This window comes from Ochlerotatus camptorhynchus, unplaced genomic scaffold, assembly GCF_037179485.1.
Source record: "Ochlerotatus camptorhynchus isolate MF236.1 unplaced genomic scaffold, CSIRO-AGI_Acam_v1.1 ptg000423l, whole genome shotgun sequence".
NCBI classification, from domain to species: domain Eukaryota; kingdom Metazoa; phylum Arthropoda; class Insecta; order Diptera; family Culicidae; genus Ochlerotatus; species Ochlerotatus camptorhynchus.
In genome coordinates this window covers 2,911,255-2,934,635 of record NW_027040909.1, presented here as the reverse complement: position 1 = coordinate 2,934,635, position 23,381 = coordinate 2,911,255, and the positions used below count along the sequence as shown (strand labels likewise).

Sequence of the window (23,381 nt, the reverse complement as noted above, 5' to 3'; positions counted from 1 at the left end):
AAACAACAACTAATATTTTTGAAATGCGGTCTGACACTTCAGTGCAATATAACAGACAAAACATCCAAGCAACACACATCTATCAAAATAGGTTGCTGCAACTTGATTGTGACTGAAATAAGGTGCATACAAGTAACCACAACTGTTAAGTGACAAGTGTGCTGCTAGGGCACAGGAATACAAATGTATACTTCCGACGTTGTCGCAGCCCACATCTACCAGCTATTCCTAAAAATCTCCTTTTCCTTGTCTCTACTGCTGCCTTACCTTACCTTACCAATCAGGCTAAGGCCTTGTTGTCCTCTGCTGTCCGAAGAAGTCGTCTCCACTCTACTCGATCCATGGCCACAGTTCGCCAGCCTCGTAGTCTGCGAAGGGTCCGCAGGTCACCTTCTACTTGGTCGATCCACCTTGCCCGCTGCGCGCCTCTTCTTCTTGTTCCTGTTGGGTTGCTTTCTAGAACCATTTTCACTGGGTCGTCGTGCGGCATTCTTACGACGTGCCCAGCCCACCGTAGTCGCCCAATTTTTGCAATGTGGACGATGGATGGTTCTCCCAGCAGCTGGTGCAATTCGTGGTTCATTCGCCTCCTCCACGTTCCGTCATCCATCTGCACTCCACCGTAGATGGTACGCAACACCTTCCGTTCGAAAACACCAAGGGCGCGTTGGTCCTCCACGAGCATAGTCCAGGTCTCGTGGCCGTAAAGGACCACCGGTCTAATCAGCGTCTTGTAGACAGTCAACTTCGTGCGGCGGCGAATTTTATTCGACCGGAGCGTCCTCCGGAGTCCAAAGTAGGCACGATTCCCTGCCATAATGCGTCTTTGAATTTCTCTGCTGGTATCATTTTCGGCGGTCACCAGTGAGCCCAAATACACGAACTCATCGACCACCTCGATTTCGTCACCGTCAATCTGAACTCGGGGTGGGAGGCTAACATTGTCTTCCCTAGAACCTCTTGCTTTCATATATTTTGTCTTTGATGCGTTGATGGCAAGTCCAATCCGTCTAGCTTCAGCCTTCAGTCTGATGTACGTTTCCGCCATCATCTCAAAGTTCCGTGCCATAATGTCAATGTCATCGGCGAAACCAAGGAGCTGGATGGACTTCCTGAATATCGTGCCACTCGTGTCTATCCCAGCTCTTCTGATCACACCTTCTAACGCGATGTTGAACAGCAGACACGAAAGTCCATCACCCTGCCGTAACCCCCTTCGAGATTCAAAGGGACTCGAGAGTGTCCCCGATACTCGAACAACGCACATCACTCGATCCATCGTCGCCTTGACCAATTGCGTCAGTTTATCCGGAAGTCCGTACTCGTGCATAATCTGCCATAGCTGATCTCGATCGATTGTGTCGTATGCGGATTTGAAATCGATGAACAAATGATGTGTGGGCACGTTGTATTCGCGGCATTTCTGCAGAACCTGCCGAATCGCGAAAATTTGGTCCGTGGTAGCGCGGGCACCCATGAATCCCGCCTGGTATTGCCCCACGAACTCTCTTGCATATGGTGACAGACGGCGGCATAGAATTTGGGAGAGTACCTTGTAGGCGGCGCTCAGCAGTGTGATCGCGCGGTAGTTGCAGCAATCCAACTTGTCGCCCTTTTTGTAGATTGGGCATACGACACCTTCCATCCACTCCTCCGGTAATATCTCCTCCTCCCAAATCTTGGCAATTACCCAGTGCAGCGCTCTAGCCAGTGCTTCACCACCGTATTTCAATAGCTCACTTGGTAGTTGATCTACACCAGTTGCTTTGTTGTTCTTCAGCCGACCGATCTCCTCCTCAACTTCTTGAAGATCAGGGGCCGGTAGCCTGTCGTCTTCTGCGCGTGCTCCAAGGTCTGTTGCCGTGCCACCTTCGTTTTCTGCTGCTTCACCGTTGAGGTGCTCGTCATAGTACTGCTTCCACCTCTCTGCTGCCACTGCTTGTAATTAGAAAGGTAGGCAGTGCATTTAGAAGAACTAAAATGTCGGACATGCACAGACACTGACGACATTTAACAAATCAAGCTACCAAAATATGTGTAACGTATTGCTGATTTGTGGAGTTGTGTTAAGCTTCAAAAAGGCTTGTTCAATCTTTAGATCAGCTAACTTATTGAGGTTGGATTATGGGGGTACAATTCATTTCATGCACTACTAATCAACTATATATTCAGCCTGATGTTAATCAGCTTTGTACACTTTTAATCAACCAATAATCAGCTTCTGTTCTTAATGTTCAGCTTGAATTGTTACTTGGGTAGCTTCTTATTTATTGAGGCAACCCGTTTTGGTATTTTTTCTAACTTTTCCAGAACAAAGTTGTTGAGTTCATCCAGTATTATGAAAATATGGGTGATTTTCTGCCATTCCCATTGAAAAATCAGTTATGACAAAAACGTAAATGGGACCGATTTGCGATGAGTAGCAGTATACCAGATTTTGTAAGTTTTGATGAGGCCCGTTAAAGGCAGGAACTTTTTTGGCTTAGACTCAAGCAGCCTTATACTAGTAGTAAGATCAATTATTAATTGGATCATCTCGATTTTGCTGGAAAATTTGTTATTTGTAGCTTGTTAATGTAGATTTGTGATTGGTAACAAACCTATATGGCAAATATACATAACAAATCTACATAACAAATCCACTTTTTTTTTGTTATTTAAGCTTTTATCAACGTAATCCTTTGAATATGTACTCTTGGATCTATTTTACTCAATTATTACTGAACAATCTACGAAGGAATTTAAAAGGGATAGTTTTAAAATTGTTTATTTAATATTTGAAGTTTTTTTTTTTAAATTTCATGGAAGTCTATGGAAATTTTCTCAAAACTCAGGGAATTTTAAAATTCTCGTACTAAGGATTTGCATTAGTAACTACTACATTTTATCTGGACTAATGTTTTTCAGGTTCTGGAACAAGTACATTTTTCACAAATTTAATACCTGAACAATTTTCAATTTGAATTTTGGCCTTAATAACAATTATACTGGGAGACATTTTCAAGTATCTGAACCGAAGATAAATATTCATGATGTTGGGCATTGAACATTTACCAAGATTTCAGATTTGAAAACAAAAATCAACCAATCACGAACGTTTTTCAAGGCTCATGGAATTGGTAAGCCTCAACAGCATCTGTCGATGTGTAAACGGTTACGATGACACTGATCACGCAGCTTTGCAATGTACGGATTGTGATGCCGCCAGAGAACGCCTTTTGAATACTCTTAAGGCCCAAAGAAGACAACCATTTGTCCCAATCAGAGACGTGTTGGGGACTCGTGATCTCTGATATATGCAGTTGATTTGTGTGATGTTGTGTTTCTGCAAATGTATATTAGAAGAACTTAAATAGTTTTTGTTTGTCTTGTCTCCTCATCTCGATGAATCTCATGTCACCCACTCGGGGCCATCACTATTGAGAAATGATAAAGTATTCGATTTTTTTTTACAGTTGTCATTCTCGCATTTATTGCAAGGATCTGACTCGAATTGAAAGGTTCCGCTATAAATAGAAACACCCTCCAAAGGCACGCCCCTTTGTCAGTCAAAACTGGATTCCTTGGCAACAAAATTAAGCAATGACACCGATAAGACCATGCATCAGAACCCTAGTCTTAACCACTTCAAACTAGTGAACAACGAATAGAAGATCAGGAATCACATAGATAAATACTAACTAACTAATTTTTTCCTTGTTTCTAGATCATTCTCGGTGGACAAAGCCGAGTCTTGTCACTATCAACAAGACATAAAAAGTAACAAGGACTAAGATGTGTTCCTTGGATTACTGAAAAATCCTGTTCCCCTAGTTTGAAGTAGTCAGGACTAGGAATCGGTGATAGATCTTACATCCCGTAACGTACCACGAAAAGATGATCTACCCACGTTACGAATTTCTTAGTAACTCATTCCAAGGGAGTCCGGGGACAAACGTAAGAAAACATCTAGTGAAATCTTCTTTCAAGGTAGTTCTGAGGAACTCCAGATTCTATGTGAAACCCAAGAAGAATACCAAGGTAGTTCTGAGTAGAATTCCATATAAATCATGAATAGGGTTCAATAAAAACTTTATAAAAAATATTAACCGAGGTTTTTCCTAAGGAATTTTGATATTTTTTTAAAATAGTTCTGAGGAGATCTTTTAGGCAGTGTTGAAATTTCTCAAAATAAATTGAACATATTTGATGAAAATGAGAAAAACAGCGATCCGCTATCGAAGGAACCTCCTCCGAATGAGTGATATCAGTTTGCTTAGTCATTTTACGAAGGCATGGATCATTCTCATTTGAGAAACGCTTGATATCATTCAATTGAGTGTAGCTTACACCCAACCGGAGCTCTGGTCGACATTTCGGAGAAAAAGCTAAGCCAGCCTGAAACCACCTGACTTCTACCAGACCCCAACCCAGTGTTGACCCGACAATGACCCGATAGAAACTCAAAATTTACACAACATTGGGGCGACGCCGACATAATTTTTTCCGTCGATCTTGTTTTCCGTGCTGAGCACCAATGCTACCAACACGCCAACCACACCTGGACCCTACCTATCGACCCATCAACTCATGAACCGGGGACCAACGGCTTTACTTTCCGAAGGAAGGCGTGATCAGAGATGTTATGCCTCAGAACATCCCGGCGGCACCGACTGGGATTGAACCCAAGCCTGCTGGGGTGAAAGGCAATCACGCTTACCACCATACCACCGGCGCCACTATATCGATATTAAATAGGCTTTAAATTGATTCGGGACCATTTTTCTGAGTTTCTTCCATACTCCACTGCCGTATATCAATTGATAGTGAGTGACTTAATTGACAGTGACGATGAGGTTCGTTTGAGATAGTGGCTCTTAAAATAATGGCCATGATAATTTGTTTTCGCAGAATTGATTGAATGGTTGTTTTGATTCATCTGCCAATCGAATGATATGAAAGTTAGCAGCACTGCTTCTAGGAAATTTAATGGAGAAATGCATGAGAATTCTGAGGATAATTTCAAGACACTGAAGAAGTTTGCAAGTAGTAAACGAAATACGTATCTGTAATAGTTTTTTTTTTTAACAATGATAGTGTGTGTGTGTGCCATACTCTATCCCTCACCCAGCCGGTGACGTTGAACAAGTAGAACTGCGAATGATTTGATCAAGTCTCATGCTCCTTAATGGTGCCCTTTTTCTTTTGAAATACTAGTACTTTAAAAAGGGTAACTTTTAGGGCAAGACAGGGTGTCTTCAACAAGTAAAGGGAACATGATGCACTAGATAGGTACAGAAAAACATCACATAGACGCCCTTATTCACACTTACTACTCAGGGGGTAGAAGAGCAAGAAGACCTGGGACTCCCACGATATACCTGCGGAAATGGTCAGGAGACGATGCCCTTGCATACTTAGTATGTTATATGTTTATTTGGATATATGTACAACATGTTTGAAGTCATGCGTAATCAAAACCATAATTTGCATCACCACAAATACACTTTTCAACAATCTTCAACTGGAACTTACTCACCAAATCATTACACCCGGGAACGAATTCCCGATACTTCTACGCATATTTTTCTCTAGTCATTTAAAACAATTTCTCCTCCAGCGATTCTAACCACACAATAACTAAATATCACTTGTCTTTTTAAAGTCACTCTGTGCACAAAAGCAATGCACATCGCAAAAACCTAGCAATAGATCAGCGCGGTCGAGTCACATCGGCAACAAAGGGAAGCGAGAGCACACCAAGCATCTAAGCAACAGGGGGAAAACACCAGCACAAACCATTCCAAATCAAATTATCACGCTCGGAACATGGGAATTTCCCTCACCTTCCCTCTTCAACTGGGGAGTTTGGTAAAGGAAGATTATCAACCCGATTCGTGCCTTCCTCAGAAGATGTCCTTGCTCGCTTTCTACTTTCTATAGGGGAAACAGTCCTATTGTTGCGATACGTTAGAAACGTTAGGAGCCAATTTATGTGTATGAAGGCTTCTAATGCTTCTAAAGTACCGCAACAATAGGACTGTTTCCCCTGTACAATTTTCACACTCCCGTACTCTAACGGAACTATCAATTCTTTACTTTCATCACCTCATCTATCGTATAAAATGACCACTTTAAGTATGTTATTTTGAACTTAGCATCTTCAACTATGTAATCTTTCAGCGGCGTCGTTGGTGTAGTGGTAGGCGTGGTTACCTCTCACCCCAGCAGGCCTCTGTTCAACCCCAGTCGGCGCCACCGAGATGTTCTGAGGCATAACATCTCTGATCACGCTTTCCTTTGGAAGGGAAGTAAAGCCGTTGGTCCCCGGTTCATGGGTTGATGGGTCGATAGGTAGGATCCAGGTGTGGAAGCTGCTTCCCTGGCGTTGGCAGCATTGTTGCTCAGCACGGGGAAAACAAGATCGACGGAAAAAACAAAAATCAAGGAAAAAAATGTAATCTTTCAGGATCAACTCGGACCGTCTTCCTGTCTTGGACATAGTAGTTAAGCATATCATTTAAACCTTTGAACTAGGTGTTTCTTTTTACATTTTAAACTTCAACTCGGAAAAAAAGCTTCGAATGGGAAAATGTTGACCGATTTGGTTAATTTTTTGAACAAAGCCTTAAGATTGGAAAGTTCACAAGCGGTATTATGGTGAAGGGGGAGGATCATGATTTAGTCTTATTAAAGTGTTTTTTTTTCGCAGAAAATTCAAGAATAATTAACAACACGAATTTCATTAAAATTACAAAAAATGTGTATTAATTTGAAAATTATGATTTTTCTTTCCAAAACCGTTTAAAAATCTATAATTGATTGATAAATTATTGAGTTACTCTGTAGTACTCTGAGTATGCGATTGCTAACCCAACATTGTTTTTTTAACAATAACTTTAAATTGTTGGGGATGTTCAAACAAATGTGTTTAAGATTTCGCACTTAGACTTCATTCTTGTAACATTTGTATTCTAGGACTATAAGGCTTTGATTTAAATAAGTTATTATACACACTAAAAAATCAGAATTTTACTGGTGATGTAAACATCCATGCATGCAAACATTCATGCATGTAAACTTCCTTTTCACGTAAACTAGCAGCTTGCAAGAAATGTTGCAAACAAAGGTGGAAAGTTGCATACAATATATGGATTATTGCATGACATGCCTCATAAATTTACACGATAATGTAAATTTGTATGATTTATGACGCTCCATTTATGTGCATCATAGTAACGGAAATTTACGCTACTTTTTTTTAGCTGTGTACTTAGTAAACTTAAGTAATTGTTAAACTTCATCTTTGAGAGGTTTTGACTACAAAACTTTTGTCTTGCAACTGATTGAGTTTCACCGTTTTTATATTAGAAAATTTTCTATCAAATTTTTAGCTTAGGCTACATTCAAAAACAAATAACAGAGAAACTAGCTAGGCTTTTTATAATTTTTTGTCATGCGTGATTTTCTCAAAAATTTCCCGATTACGAGCACGAGCACAAGTTAAAAAGATACGCCTCTGATTTGTTGGCAGCTGACTTAGCATACATTTATCAATTATTGTCTCAGTATTACACGGGAAAAAAAAAAGAGTTCCCATATTCGTGAACCACAGTCGTGAACCATAGTTCACGGTGTATATTTGAGACAATTTTGTTCTGGATAGCTGGCCGTGATTTTTAGTTCACGGTCCGTTCCCGTTTTCGGGAACGGATTTTTTTCCGAGTAGGCATTTTTGGTTGATTTTACAAAAAGTTAGATAAAACAGCAAAAAAGGGTTATCTTCCATTTAATTCCACTTAATTAATTTTGGTATCCATGACAGATACGTATTTCGACTACAATGTGCAGTCTTCATCAGTGTCATTCCCACTAAAGAACTTATCAAAATCTAACCCCCTTAAGTACTCATCCCCTAGGTATAAAAGTCAAGATCACAGGTATATAAATGAAACTACAATGTGTTGAATCGGAACCTACCTAACTAATTAAAACCAAAGATTTAAGTAAGCTAAAGGAGAAAAATCTATTCAACTCTCTAATAAGGAAAATCCCAAAGGCTTGGTAGCCATCATAATGAAGTAATGAAATTGGGTTGTTAGCGGAATGTTTTAATAAAACAGCAAAAAAGGGTTATCTTCCATTTAATTCCACTTAATTAATTTTGGTATCCATGACAGATACGTATTTCGACTACATAGGGGATGAGTACTTAAGGGGGTTAGATTTTGATAAGTTCTTTAGTGGGAATGACACTGATGAAGACTGCACATTGTAGTCGAAATACGTATCTGTCATGGATACCAAAATTAATTAAGTGGAATTAAATGGAAGATAACCCTTTTTTGCTGTTTTATTAAAACATTCCGCTAACAACCCAATTTCATTACTTCAAAAAGTTAGAGAAATTTAAGGAAAACGCCATTTTCTTTATTTTTAAACAATTACTTTATTTGTATAGACTCAATCGAATAAACTTTACAGAGCCGAGTTATCATTTTTGTTATACATTATTACTGTCTTATATTTAAAGTTAAAGAAACTGGACCGAATACTCGCAGTTGTTGAAATGTGATTTACGATACAGTATTTAATTAATCCTAAAACGTGAACTTATTTCTATTCATCTTGAAAACAAACATAAAAAACCCACACGTACAAAATACAAACTAAACACAAGGTTAATCAAATTTACAATCTAAGGTTATTAGTTTTAAAGAAAACATTTGTGAGTTTCATAAACTCCAGATCGCGTCTAGCCAAAATATCCCGAACTGGAACATTAGGTTGTCTACCTCGAGCCCGAAGGGAATCGCACAGCTCAGATCTGACTCCACGATGCTCAGCACATGACCAAATAATATGATCGGCGTCCTGGTAACCTTGTCCACATTCACAAAGATTACTGTCCCCCAGCCCAACACGGAACAAGTGAGCGCTTAGCGAATAGTGATTGGACATAAGGCGAGACATCACACGAATGAAGTATCGACCCACCTCCAAACCTTTGAACCAAGGACACTTCGACACCTTAGGAATGATCGAATATAGCCATCGTCCCAAACTCCCTTCGCTCCATTTATTCTGCCAGCTGGCGAGTGACTGTTGAGATAAATGGAGAAAAATTCATTGTAGGTGATTTGTCGATTGTAAATATCGCCTTCTACAACGCCCACCTTAGCAAGTGAGTCCGCCTTCTCATTGCCCGGAATCGAGCAATGAGATGGGACCCATTCAAAGGTGATGACAAAAGATCTTAAAGATAAAGCATTTAGAGGCTCTCGAATTTTCATGAGAAAATACGAGGAGTGCTTTACCGGCCTCATGGAGCGAATAGCCTCGACAGAACTGAGACTATCCGTAAAAATAAAATAATGATCTGGTGCAAGTGAGGCGATCGTTTCTAGCGTTTAATGTATTGCCGCAAGTTCAGCAACATATACGGAACAAGGAGCATGAAGCATTCGAGAGGCGCTATGAAATTCGTTATAAATACCAAAACCAGCGGACGCCACTATTAGTGATCCATCTGTGAAGAACGATCTTGCGGAATCAACTTGGCCAAACTTTGCAGTGTATAATGACGGAACAATCATGGAACGATGATGTTCTAAGATTCCGCGAATCTCTTGCGTCATAGATAAATCAAAACTAACTGAATTGCCGAAGTCGGAACCGCCTTTTTCTTGAAAAACCTTATTTTCTTGAGTTAAAATGATCGTACCTTCTTGAAATTTTGCTCATTTTTAGTCGTAGTAAGGAACAAACATATTAAGAAATTTTACATGAATTTGGATGGATGGGCAACACAAATTGGCCGCCCGGTTTTGTTGAGAGTTCATCTTTTTCTAATTATGAGACAGAAAACTGTTTTTACATGTACATTTTCACAAGAATCTATGGAAAAACAGATGGTCATAGATTTTCTTTCAGAGTTACCTCTTCCAATATTCTTAGAAACTTAAAAACGTGCCTAAAAAAAAAATGCTATTTCTAGATATAACTGGAATTAGGACGTAACAGCTTTTGTAAACAATGACTTCTCTCGTTGATTTCTAGCAACTCAAGGCACGCCTACACAAACCAACATATCCATCGGGTAGGGGAAGTCTTCCCTTTTTCGATGGTCATGTTGATTTGCCAGGGAGAGTCTTGCTTTTCGAGGAATCTTCGAGAGAAGCAATTGTTTACAAAAGCTGCTACGCCCTAATTCCAGCTCTATCTAGATTTATGCAAGTTGTAAAAAGGAGATTTTTTTCACCACGAGTCGTAGTTTGAAATGCATACAAAATTTTTTGAAGAACTTTTCAGCACTTGGGCTGTGTTCCATTTGTTGAATTTTCACTTTAATTTGACAGATGGAACATTTTCAACTAAATCTGCTATTGTAGCAGACTAATTTTTGACAGACCAGCAATCCATTTTGACAAACACCTTCTCGTCAATCGAACAGAGGGATTTTCGAGCATTACAATTTATTTTCGAAGTCTCAAATTTAAATAAAAATTCACCAAATGGAGCCTTGGTGCCTTTTCAAGTAGTAATTTTTGACGCTGTTATTTTAGTTATGCCATTATGTTATTCAAAAAAGTGTCGAAAAGTGACACTTTTCAGAACTGAGTGCCAAAAAGTTTGTTTTCTGCAATAAACTTCCCACTTAAAGCCATTAAAAACAAATATGATTACACGTGTAGCGTCCATTTTGAGCAACCCAACCTCCTGGAGCGTACACGTGTGAAAACTTGGTTCAATGCCAAAAGACATCCCACCGTATGTTGGTACGAATAGCACAAATTGCGACCCGTCCTGCTCCTCCTCGTCGTCGTCTTCCTTCTCCTGAATGCGGTTAGATCTGAAGTGGTTGCTTGATGTAGAGAGACGAATGTGGGTGTGTATGAAAAAAAAAAGAACAGAATTGTGGGGGGTGCCGAAGCCATTGCTCTACCAATATGGGCACGGTGTGTAATTCATGTACATTTTCTAGCATCGCAGCGGGATATGGTTCCAGGTACACGCGCGGTATGAAGGATATGAAACTTTCATTTTCCCATTCCATCACATTCCCGCCTCTCCGGTTGGCCGGTCGGAGGATGTGCTTCAATGTGTACGAACCATCCTCGCTATGGGTAGGGTAGAATAGACCAAAGTACACCTCGAGGCAAAACGCCCGATGTGATTTTTCATAGCATTTCAATTCCTAATTCTAAGATTAATTAATTAAAAACGGGAAAACTATGAAAAAGCACATCGGCTGTTTTACCCCGGGGTGCATTTTGGACTGTCTTCCCCCAGACATATTATGGTTTTTAACACGAACGAGTTGGGGTAGCGATCGTCGGCGGATGGCTGGCTGTGGAAAGGGAAACTCTGTTGCTTCGGGATAGGTCGCCGTCTGACATACAATTTTCCCGGATCGAGTTCACTTCTGCGATACGATACATGTGGTCGTCAGTGGTGGGGTGGTGCAACAAAGGGTGAACCGAGTCAAGTTGATAAATGTGTAAGATGGTTTTATGTACCGGCACGGGCTTGGTACGCTTGGAACAACGATGTTATGGCGGATCAGGTGTTTTTTCTTCTTGTAGTAGTAACGGTTAATAGCGGGTAATTCAATATACATAGAAAGCTTCGTTTTTTATTCAAGCAGCAAACTTTTCTGAATTACAAGGATAATTCAACAGTAATTATAGAGGTCAGGTATTGTGAATGGTAATAGATGGCTCACTTACAGAATATAAACGCATCGGCTGTCTCTTCTTAGATTGATTATGGTGATCAGGCAAAGCGAACAGATAATTAATTGATTTACGTTAGCGAACCTTCGTTGAATCTTCGCATAACGTAGAATTCTTTTCTATTCGATGCAATTATCAGCCAAATGATTTATGGATGATTAGAATCCTTTTATAATCAGCGGATTTTTTCCACCGTTTTCGTTAAAAAATATTCTTTCTAAGTACATGTTCTTTACCTTCAGTATCGTGATTGCGAAATCTATTGTTTGATGAAACTATAAAAAAGTCGAGGTCATATCCGAAGTCAATGACCTTGTCCAGATGCTTTGTCGGTAGAGTACCGTTGCCTGTGTCAAATACCATTGTTTGCAGCACTTTTCGATCGATGGCTCGAAAAGCTCTCTCGACAGCTTTCATTGCCGTAAAGCGCTTTTGGAGGTATCGCATACAATGCGAATATATAGTTTTCGTCTACAAGCTACGGGGCTTCAGGTGGTTCTGAAATCTGTCTCACTTGAAAGGGCAAGAATATAGTTTTACTGGTCTATGGTGATTTCAAATTAAATCGGATTCATCCTCAAAGCCAAGAAGCATATGCATACAAACTTTCCTTTTTTAACTCTTTATTTGTTTAAAATTCAAAATATATATCATTGCATTTTAACCTAGGTGCTCCAGTTACTAAAGTAACTTACCAGCCTTTATTGTTATGATATATATCAAAGTGTTTTTACATTGTTCCTGCCTTGGCAATTCAGTATTTTAAACAGGTTTTTTAAGCCTGCATGTCAATATAACAATTGAAATCTTAAAACTAAAAACTAATACTTATCTAAGTATAAAGGGAATTGATCGTTGCAATTGAGGATTGAAACGGTTTTTGCCTGAAATTATTAATTATTTTGTTGGACATTTGTTCTAAAGTCTCAACATTCGAAATTCTATGTACTTCGTTAGTACTGTACCAGGGAGGCAACTTCAAAATCATCTTCAGAACTTTGTTCTGAATCCTTTGAAGTGATTTTTTCCTGATAGTGCAACAACTAGACCATATTGGCACAGCGTAAAGCATGGCCGGTCTAAAAACTTTTATAAATATTAGAAGTTTATTCGTCAGGCAAAGTTTGGATTTGATGTTTATAAGAGGATACAGACATTTTAAATATTTGTTACATTCGGCTTGAATGCCTTCAATGTGATCTTGAAAAGTTAATTTTTGGTCAAGTATTAATCCAAGATATTTCACTTGGTTTGACCAGGAAATTGGAACTCCGTTCATAGTGAATATGTGACTACTACTAGGTTTCAAAAACGAAACTCTATGCTTATGTGGAAATAATATAAGTTGAGTTTTGGAAGCGTTGGGAGAAATCTTCCATTTTTGTTAATAAGAAGAGAAAACATCTTTGCAGTCTGCTGCAAATATCACGAAGATTTCTTCCTTTTCCGGAAATGCCTGTGCCATCAGCGAACAAAGATTTGTGGCAACCCTGAGCAAATCGAAGTGAAAATGTTATACAATATAGGCCCAAGCATGCTACCCTGAGGAACTCCTGCTCTAACAGGTAGTCAATTAGATTTGGAATGTTGATAATTTTGCCTGCAGAGTTCTGTCAGTTAAATAATTTTGAACTAATTTCATAATATAAAGTGGAAAATTAAACTTTTTCAATTTAGCCATCAAACCTTCATGCCAAACACTGTCAAATGCTTTTTCTATGTCTAGAAGAGCAACACCAGTTGAGTGGCCTTCACATTTGTTTGAACGAATTAAATTGGTAACTCTTAAGAGTTGATGAGTAGTTGAATGCCCAATCCAAACTGCTCATCTGCAAAAATTGAGTTTGTATTGATGTGAAGCATCATTCTATTAAAAATAATCTTTTGAAAAAGTTTACTTATTGAAGAAAGCAAACTTATTGGACGGTAGCTAGAAGCTTCAGCTGGATATTTATCCGCCTTCAAAATTGGAACAACTTTTGCATACTTCCATTTATCAGGAAAGTATGCCAAATGGAAAAATCTGTTAAATAATTTTACCAAGAAAGACAAGGTACCCTCTGGGAGTTTTTTGATGAGGGTATAGAAAATTTCATCATCATCTGGAGCTTTCATATTATGAAACTTTTTAGTTATAAATCTTACTTCATCCAAATCAGTCCCCCAGGAATCATCAAAAATATTTTACCGAGAGAAAATATTCACAAAATTACGAGCAACCTGATTTTCAATAGGACTAGTAAGACCCAAACTGAAATTATGGGAACTCTCGAATTGCTTAGCAAGTTTCTGAGCTTTTTCCAAATTTGTGATCAAAATTTTACCACCTTCTTTAAGCGCTGGAATTGGCTTTTGAGGTTTTTTCAAAATTTTTGTGAGTTACATTCAAAGTGTTGATATGTTACTTCATACGCGAAGTTAACGATTTTCAGAGTTGGTTGGAAATGCTAACATGAAGCTTTAGTGTGATGATTTATTAGCTAGAGAATGATCTTTAGAAGAGGGGAGGTGGATAGTTCCGTTAGAACACGGCAGTATGAAAATTGAATAGAAGTTGAAAATGAGCGAAGGGCCATTAATGCGACAGTTTTTTTTTTTCAAGATAGACGCACATTTTTGCCTAACCCGTACGATGTACGCGGGGACTTGAAGTATGTCTCCAAGTCCACAGGCAAAAAATGTGCGTCCCTCTTTTTGCTCATAAACTGACTGCGGCTGTGGAATAGTTTTAGCGACATTTTCATAACTACCTAAAGCCCCACGTTGCGAGAGCATTTCGGTTCAGTGGTTAGTGAGATGTCATCGAAGCAAGAAGAAAATTGCCGGAGAATTTTGCGCGCCGTCATGGAAAATCCGACTGCGATAATAAAATGGATCGGAAAACAACTGGCAATCACCCATACAACTATATCTCGGGTGGTAAAATCGTTTAAGGAGTCCCAGACAACCGAGCGGCGGGCTGGAAGAGGAAGAAAATCGAAGACAGCTGACCCTGTGAAGTCCCGGAAGGTGTTGGATTATCTCAAGCGTAATCCGCACCTTTCGATTCGCGACGCGACTCTGAAGGCAAAGTGTTCCGCCTGGTTCGTTCAGAGGGGTAATAAGGGATTTTAAGGGAAAGGTGCGGGCTTTCAGCAATGGAAACGAAATTGAATAAAGTAATCATGCCAAAACATAATCCATATGTATTAGTTCATTCCTTGAAAGTTTCAAGAAAATCCGACATAAAATAAATTTTTGGCGAACACTTTTGTCCTTGTGCATTTTTTTTTTCGAGTACAGGTCTTAATCCCGAGCAACCTGATTTTGAATAGGACTAGTAAGACCCAAACTGAAATGTAGGAACTCTCGAATTGCTTAGCAAGTTTCTGACCGTTTTCCAAATTTGTGATCAAAATTTTACCACCTTTGAGTTTTTTTTTTTAATTTTTGTGAGTTTCCAAAAGGGTTTGGAACTCGGGTCTAATTTAGAAACATTATTTTAAAAAGTTTTGTTCCTCAGGGCAGAGAATCGTTTTTTAATTTGTTTTTGCAAATCCCGCCAGATAACTTCATGGCAGGATCGCGTGTTCTTTGAAATTGTCTCCTACGGACATTTTTAAGACGGATTAATAGCTGAAGATCATCGTCTATTATAATTGAATCGAATTTAACCTCGCATTTTGGTATTGAGGCAGCTCTTGCTTCAACTATAGAAGTAGTCAGAGATTCAAGAGCATAATTAATTTCATCTTTGGATTGCAAAGGAATGTTTGGATCGAAGTTATATTCCATGAATGTTCGATACTGCTCCCAATCAGCTATATGGTAATTGAAAGTAGAGCTGTTGGGATTACAAATTATTTCTTGGGATATTTCAAAAGTTACTGTAAGGTGATCAGAACCGAAGTCAGCATGGGTAACCAATGGGCTACAAAGTTGACATGAATCAGTTAAGACCAAATCAATAATTGAGAGATTTCTTACAAAAGAAAAGCATGTTGGGCTGTTTGGATATTGAATAGTGTAATAACCTGCAGAACAATCATCAAACAGAATATTACCATTGGAATTGCTTTGAGCATTATTCCATGAGCGGTGTTTTGCATTAAAATCACCAATTATGAAGAATTTAGACCTATGACGGGTAAGTTTCTGGAGGTCACCCTTGAGAAAATTCTTTTGCTGGCCTACGCATTGGAATGGCAAATAGGCAGCTATAAACGTAAGTTGTCCAAATTTTGTTTCAACAGAAACTCCCAAAGTTTCAAAAACTTTGGTTTCAAATGAAGAAAGTATTTAATGTTTGATTCGTCTTTGAATAATGATGGCAACGCCACCACAGGGTCCATCAAGACGATCATTTCTATAAATTAAATAATTTGAGTCCTTCTTAACCTTATGGCCAGGTTTAAGGAACGTTTCAGTTATAACGGCATTATGCACGTTATGAACTCTCAAAAAGTTAAATAGCTCGTCTTCATTATCTTTAAGAGATCGAGCATTCCAATTTAAAACATTTAATGCTTTAAAATCCATTACTGAATTTTAAAGTCATGACAATATTGTTTGCAAATTTTACTCCAGTTTGAATAGCATCAAACATGGAGTTAGATTTAAGCATATCAGAAATCATGTCAATTAATGAATTCTGTAAAAGTTCCATTTTAGGGGCACTAATGCTTCCTAAGTCAAAATTGCCAAAATTTCCGTTAGAACGTTGGTTAGTATTTTGATTTCTAAGCGGTGCAATAGCAGCACAGGTAGCTCCATTAACTCGCTGAACATTGTTAGCATCGATGGGAGTAGGAATAGATGAAAAATTTGAATCAGGGGTGATATTTTTACCTATGGGTACGAATGTAGAATTTGTTCCTCGCTAATCGTTGTTAACAGCAGAGGAATTTGTACCTGGTCGGAAACGTGGAGCGTTTCCTACCTGACGGTTAGAACGAGATTGTAGGATCGCTTTGCGAGTCTTACATTCCCAAAAATTGGATTTGTGGTTTTCACCACAATTTGAACATTTAAATTTCTTAGGATCTTCCTTCACATGACAGTCGTCCTTTGCGTGAGAGGAATCACCACAATTCATGCATTTAGCTGGCATATAGCAATTTTGAATTCCGTGACCCCATCCCTGGCACTTACGGCACTGAGTAAGGTTTTGGAAATTTCCTCCAGTCTTCCTGAAGTGTTCCCACTTCACTCGGACATGGAGCATTTTCATTTTGATAACTTGGAGTGGCACAACTAAGATACTTGAGAAGACATTTAAATCTGTACAAGATTTCAGCCAATGCACGGCATTCACCCCGTCCTCCAATTTGTAGTGAAAACTCAACTTTCACGAAGTTCAAAAGTTCCATGCGAAGAGCATGGAAATCGGAAGTGGTTATCACAATAGGGGGAATCTTTTCCTTCTTGGCATTAAGCCGGGAAAGTTTACTAGAATTTTTGATCGATCATTTTCATCATCCGTGAGCAAATCAAATTGATTACTCAAATTAATTTCATCAGAAGGGGGATCAAGAGTTTGCCCCTTTTCTTTTGCGCTTAGGCGCCATGGCGGCAGTCAATTTTTATCCAAATCGACTTTCAAGCAGATTACTATAAGAATCTGAAGGATGGAAGAGGAATTTTCCATGTCGATATCCAAACAAGGATCGAAGAGGAATAAGAGTTGAACAAGATAGCAATTTTACAGGTTGAGCACTGAAAAGTGCTGTTTAAATTTGTTGTAACTTTAGGTAGTAGAAACACTTCCTTCAGGAAAAGGCAAATAGATCCGCACGGCAAGAGAGCACGATGCGGACTCGATACAAACTTTTATATTCGCTATAAAAGTGATTAAATTGTGATAGGCCACCCACCAGTTCGATACATAACCCCAAAACATGAGCCTGTGCATAAAATGGTAAAGATGTTTGAAGTTCTAGAGGACGCGCAAATTCTTTGAAGTTTGTATGCAGATTTCGGTGAATTAGTATGGGAAATTAATGATTTTCGCTAACAGTAATAAAATTAGCATGTGATTGTCCTGTGGATTTGAAGAATAGATAGTTCAATAACGTATGATCTAGTTAAAGGAGTGTGCGTTAGACTATTACTGCCGCATTAGTGGCCCTTCGCTCATTTTCATACTTCTAATCAATTTTCACACTGCCGAAGCAAGCGGAACTATCAACCTATTCTCTTCAGAACTTTCTCTAGTTATTTTTTTTCCTTGGATTTGTTTTCCGTCGATCGTTGGCTACGGTGACCGCTTACAGCTCTGATTGCGGGATCATGCATCTTTCTCTTAATTAATCCGAGCAATACTGGAAAAAAATCTATTTTAATGAAAGATTTCCTAACTTTGTGCAGTGGCGATATCGTAACCAATTAGGTACAACCGAGGTGCGATGATTGCTAGTTGAAAACTGAAAGATTTCATAATAATGAAAATGGCTCTAATGTTGGCAAATGGATCTTAGATTGGACCCATCGCTAAAAATCTTCTATTTATCATTTTTATCTTAATGAACGCATGGACCCATACTGATGTAGACAACATGTCTCTAATCATTCCACTGCGTCCTAGCAAGAAGTACGGTCGACTTAGTTCGTGCTCCGCTATTTTTGGAAGTTTTCTCGCTATTCGCTTGATTTAAATTGTCAGTTTTTTCTCGCTTAGAGTTCCCAGCTAAATAATTAACTAAAAGTGAGTTTTTTTCTGAGAAGAAAGTGTGTTTTCGGCATCATCGGAAGGAAAATTGTTTTTACGATTGCCAATTCGCCAACCATTTTGCGCACCATCGGTGCGTGGTAACGCATACCTGCACACGGATCATCGTCATCGAGTGTCAGCATCTGCCTCCGCATTTACACCGCTCATCTATCATCGTGTGTTCAGCTGAGTGCCGACCCTCACATAAGCACACACCAACGAAGACCGCCCGCACACGCGGATCGAAGATCATCCACGCTACGCGTCGCTCCGCTGCTGCTGTTTAAACGCTCGGTGGTAGTAGTATAGGATTATCAGATAAGTTTTTATTCTTGTTTCTCTCTTTCGCCCACCAGTTAAATTTTAAGTTTGTGTTCTGTGTTTGTAGTTTTTTTTTTGTGTATTGTGTCCGAGTGATTATCGTTTCAGTGGTAGAGCGTTTTTCGCTCCCACTAGTACGGCAAAATGGACATTTTGTCGGAAGACGAAATGGACGTTTTGTCGGAAGATGACACCACTTTGCCACGCGATAGCAAGAAGGGTCGAAAACGTCTGTCATCCCAGAAATCAGATGATGTCATCCCTGGTTCGTCATCTCAGTCTGGTAATGGGCAGGGACAGATAAGCCCCCGATCGCGAGCCTACCCAGAAGACTCGACTGGCCCATGGGTTGTTTACTTTCAGCCCAAAAAGAAACCTTTGAATGTAATGCTCGTTTTATGTCATTGTACTACGTGTACATAACACAGGATGTCAGCCCTTCACAGCATAATCCTCATCGTGTATGCTTCTCCGACTTCGGCAATTCAGTTAGTTTTGATTTATCTATGACGCGGGAGATTCGTGGGATCCCAGAACATCATCGTTCCATGATTGTTCCGTCAATTTACGCTGCAAAGTTTGGCCAAGTTGATTCCGCAAGATCGTTCTTCACAGATGGATCACTAATAGAGTCGTCCGCTGGTTTTGGTATTTTTAACGAATTTCATAGCGCCTCTCGAATGCTTCAAGCTCCTTGTTCCGTATATGTTGCTGAGCTGGCGGCAATACATTATACGCTAGAAACGATCGCCTCACTTGCACCAGATCATTATTTTATTTTTACGGATAGTCTCAGTTCTGTCGAGGCTATTCGCTCCATGAGGCCGGTAAAGCACTCCTCGTATTTTCTCATGAGCTTCTAAGTGCTTTATCTTTAAGATCTTTTGTCATCACTTTTGCATGGGTCCCATCTCATTGCTCGATTCCGGGCAATGAGATGGCTGACTCACTTGCTAAGGTGGGCGCTATGGAAGGCGATATTTACGATCGACAAATCGCCTACGATGAATTTTTCTTCATTTATCGTCAACAGTCACTCGTCAGCTGGCAGAATAAGTGGAGTGAAGGGAGTTTGGGACGATGGCTATATTCGATCATCCCTAAGGTGTCGAAGAGTTCTTGGTTCAAGGGGTTGGATGTGGGTCGAGACTTCATTCGTATGATGTCTCGCCTCATGTCCAATCACTATTCGCTAAACGCTCACTTGTTCCGTGTTGGGCTGAAGGACAGCAATCTCTGTGAATGTGGACAAGGTTACCAGGACGCAGATCACATTATTTGGTTTTGTGCTGAGCATCGCGGAGTCAGATCTGAACTGTACGATTCCCTTCGGGCTCGAGGTAGACAACCTAATGTTCCAGTTCGGGATATTTTGGCTAGACGCGATCTGGAGTTTATGAAACTCATATATGTTTACTTTAAGAATATTAACATTAGATTGTAAGTTTTATTAACCTTGTGTTTAGTTTGTATTTTGTACGTGTGGGTTTTTTTTTATGTTTGTTTTCAAGATGAATAGAAATTAGTTCATGTTTTAGGATTAATTAAATATTTGTATCGTAAACCACATTTCAAACCTCCCTCTCCCTTTTCCCATCAAAAAAAAATTGTAAATCCCCACTAACCTCGAGACAACCGCGAGTATCCGGTCCAGCTCCTTTAACTTTAAATATAAGAAATCAATAATGTATAACAAAAATGATAACTCGGCTCTGTAAAGTTTATTCGATTGAGCCTGTACAAATAAAGTAATTAATAAAAAAAAAAACATGTCTCTAATGTCTTTAATTTGCTGGAGTTTTAAACCTCAAACCCTATTGATATTTATTCTTAGACTAGAGGCCACGGTCCTCTTTTGGCCATGTTTTGGTGATATTTATTGTTTTTTACGAGTCTTGAGTTCTGTTAAGATTGTTGATTCAATTAATATTCATCGGAGTACACATACGTATCGCCCATAAAACGCACGAAGATTGTGATGCGATCGTTTTTCTGAGTCATGGCCAAATTGAAACCTATAGCTAATACTGGTGCATTTACTCTATATAAATACCTTTGAAGCTTTGGCCGTAATCAGATAATCAAGTTCATAGTTATTGAAAATTGTTTAATGCTTTAAAGTCAAAAGCTGCATGCTGTCAAAATCGGACCCTTACTGTGTGTCTACGTTCAAAATATTGAATAAACTTTAAGATGTTTCCTTGAAGCAGATTTTTCCTTCTTACAAAGAAGAGTATACATACCACTTGGGAAATCAACTTTCGACCCGAGACCCGACTTAGCTCGACGGGATCGATAAATTTCTGTGCATGTGTGTATGTGTGTCTGTGACGGTATAAAGCAAGCCGCTAAACCAAATTGGACGCAACAACCGCCAAATAAAGGGTACCATGGTCTTATGGTACACTATTGAATTTTTTGGAATCGGTAAACTTTCTCTGGAAATTTCACCGGAACATAATTCTTTGAGTATGGGCCAAGCGACAGAAACTGACTTGAAATGAGTCAAATACATCATGAGTCAAATACACATGGGAATACAAAAACAAGATTAATGGTGGTCATATAAAGTGCCCAGGACCACATTGGCTACACCCGGATATGTTCCAGGTACCCCCGGAGAAGTTGTCATTTACTGGCTTGAATTAAAATCCATCGGTACATCAAAGCACATGAGGTTTCAATATAAAGTTCTGCGGAAGCCATACCACGTACCCTGGACCACATTGGCCACTTCCGGATATGTTCAAGGTGCCTCCGTGGATGTGGCCAATTTCTGGCTTGGATCAAAACCCATCATGCGTCATCTCAAATCACATGATAATTCAAAAACAAGGTTCAATGAAAGACATTTCAGGTACCCTTGATCACATTGGCTATATCCGGACATCCCTACCTATCGACCAATCAACTCATGAACCGGGACCAACGGCTTTACCTCCCGTGATCAGAGATGGTATGCCTCAGAACATCCCGGTGGCGCCGACTGGGATTGAACTGAGGCCTGCTGGGGTGAGAGGCAATCACGCTTACCACTACACCACCGTCGCCACTGGAGCAAACAAGTAGTAGTAGTAGTAGTAATAATAATAAAATTAACTGGTCCCACTATTTTTCATACCATAAATTGCTATACAGAAGTTAAGAATTAAACATTCTGATGAATAAGTCCCATGAATTCAACCTAATACTTTTCTGAACTTTCCCGGGAAGGGCCATCTGCTGTTTCCCGTTTCTCGGATAGCGTCAAATGGCTGGGAAATTGCAACGCTAGGTGAAAGCATAGCCTTTCAGAATACCTCACCTAGCGTCTTAACTACAACCTCCAATATTCATATACCTATTCATGCTAAACAAGAAAGGTAGAAAATAATTTCATTAACATTTACATCGAATAAATATGAAATATTCCTCATCTCCTCTGGTGTCATCATCAGAGCGGCTGTCATCACGTCAAGGTGTACGAATCTCAACATCATCGGATAAGTGGATATAAGTGGCATAATGCATTGTGTTATATCTATATTCAGACTGATTGCTTGACTGCTTCGTCCCAACTGAAACTTTACGTCTGTTCTTAACTCAGTGTGCTTTGCCCACTTCCACATCGAGTTATTGTGAACTCTTGAAGTCTAAAGTCATTTTTGCATTCGTATGTTGAGTGGCAAGTTCAACAGTATTCTGATCCACAAAAGTTGAGAATGTTTTCTTCTCGAAAAAAAATCTTCAACCGAGCCCACCACCTCCTACCGGATATGCTTTATAACGGAGCCTTTGCTGTCTAGGCTAAAGAATACCCTTCCGTAATCCCTGTTGACATTTGTCCTGCTCGGAAAGGCTGTGATACTGAAGTTCCGTCACTTGTCACTCGTCGGAAAAGCTCGCTATCACACTCATTATGCGCGTGTTTTTTTTTTCGTCTCCTCGGGTGGAAGCGAGGAAATGGCACACAAATGGAAACGAACCACTTCGCCTTTAGAGATTCTTCCTAATCTTGACTGACAGGTATGAGACAGAACAGGGATTAGACCGGGATCTATTTGCGGTGTTCGTTATTCTTTCGTCCCGAAGACTCTTCCGGTCTGTTGATTCTTTTGTGTGTTGTGCTCAATCTGGTTTAACTCCCTCATCCGACTCTTTCGCAGACCTATTTCAGAGAGGGGGGTTGCGGGAGTAGGGTGATACATGATGGACTGTTTGTCGCATGTCTCACAGATGAATTATTCATGGCCGGAGTGTATGAGACACATTCGTCATTGGTTTACCTGAGCTGTGATCCAATCATAAAGCAGACATTTTTCTGTCATGATGCGACGTTATGAAAACCGCATCGGGAAATTAGTGAACAGTCACAAGTGAGGCATTATTGATTTTTGTTTACGATAATCAACTTGTTTGACTCCTAGTGACGATGGGGGATTCTTATGATCATAGTTGATGGATTCTTATGGTTTTTAGCAAGAATCAGTTTCCATTCCATTCCAGCTAAGAAGTATGGAAGGTATGGCTAGTTATAGGTCATTAAGCTGGATTCTATAAGCCGAACGTCATTAGGCCACATGACACAGTGGGGTGACTCCATACAAAAACCGGTCGTAATAAATGTTTGTGTTTAAAATCGTAATCAACATACTTTTGTTAGTAGTTCGAGGCTCTTT

At 39.5% G+C, this 23,381-nt stretch overlaps 1 protein-coding gene and 1 pseudogene across 5 annotated transcripts in view; both read left to right on the top strand.

Moving 5' to 3' along the window:
• Nucleotides 1–23,381, top strand: part of LOC135711164 (protein slit) — a 123,437-nt gene that overhangs the window by 34,319 nt on the left and 65,737 nt on the right. The gene's annotated exons all lie outside the window — the stretch shown is intronic.
• Nucleotides 18,048–18,225, top strand: LOC135711189 (U4 spliceosomal RNA; annotated as a pseudogene).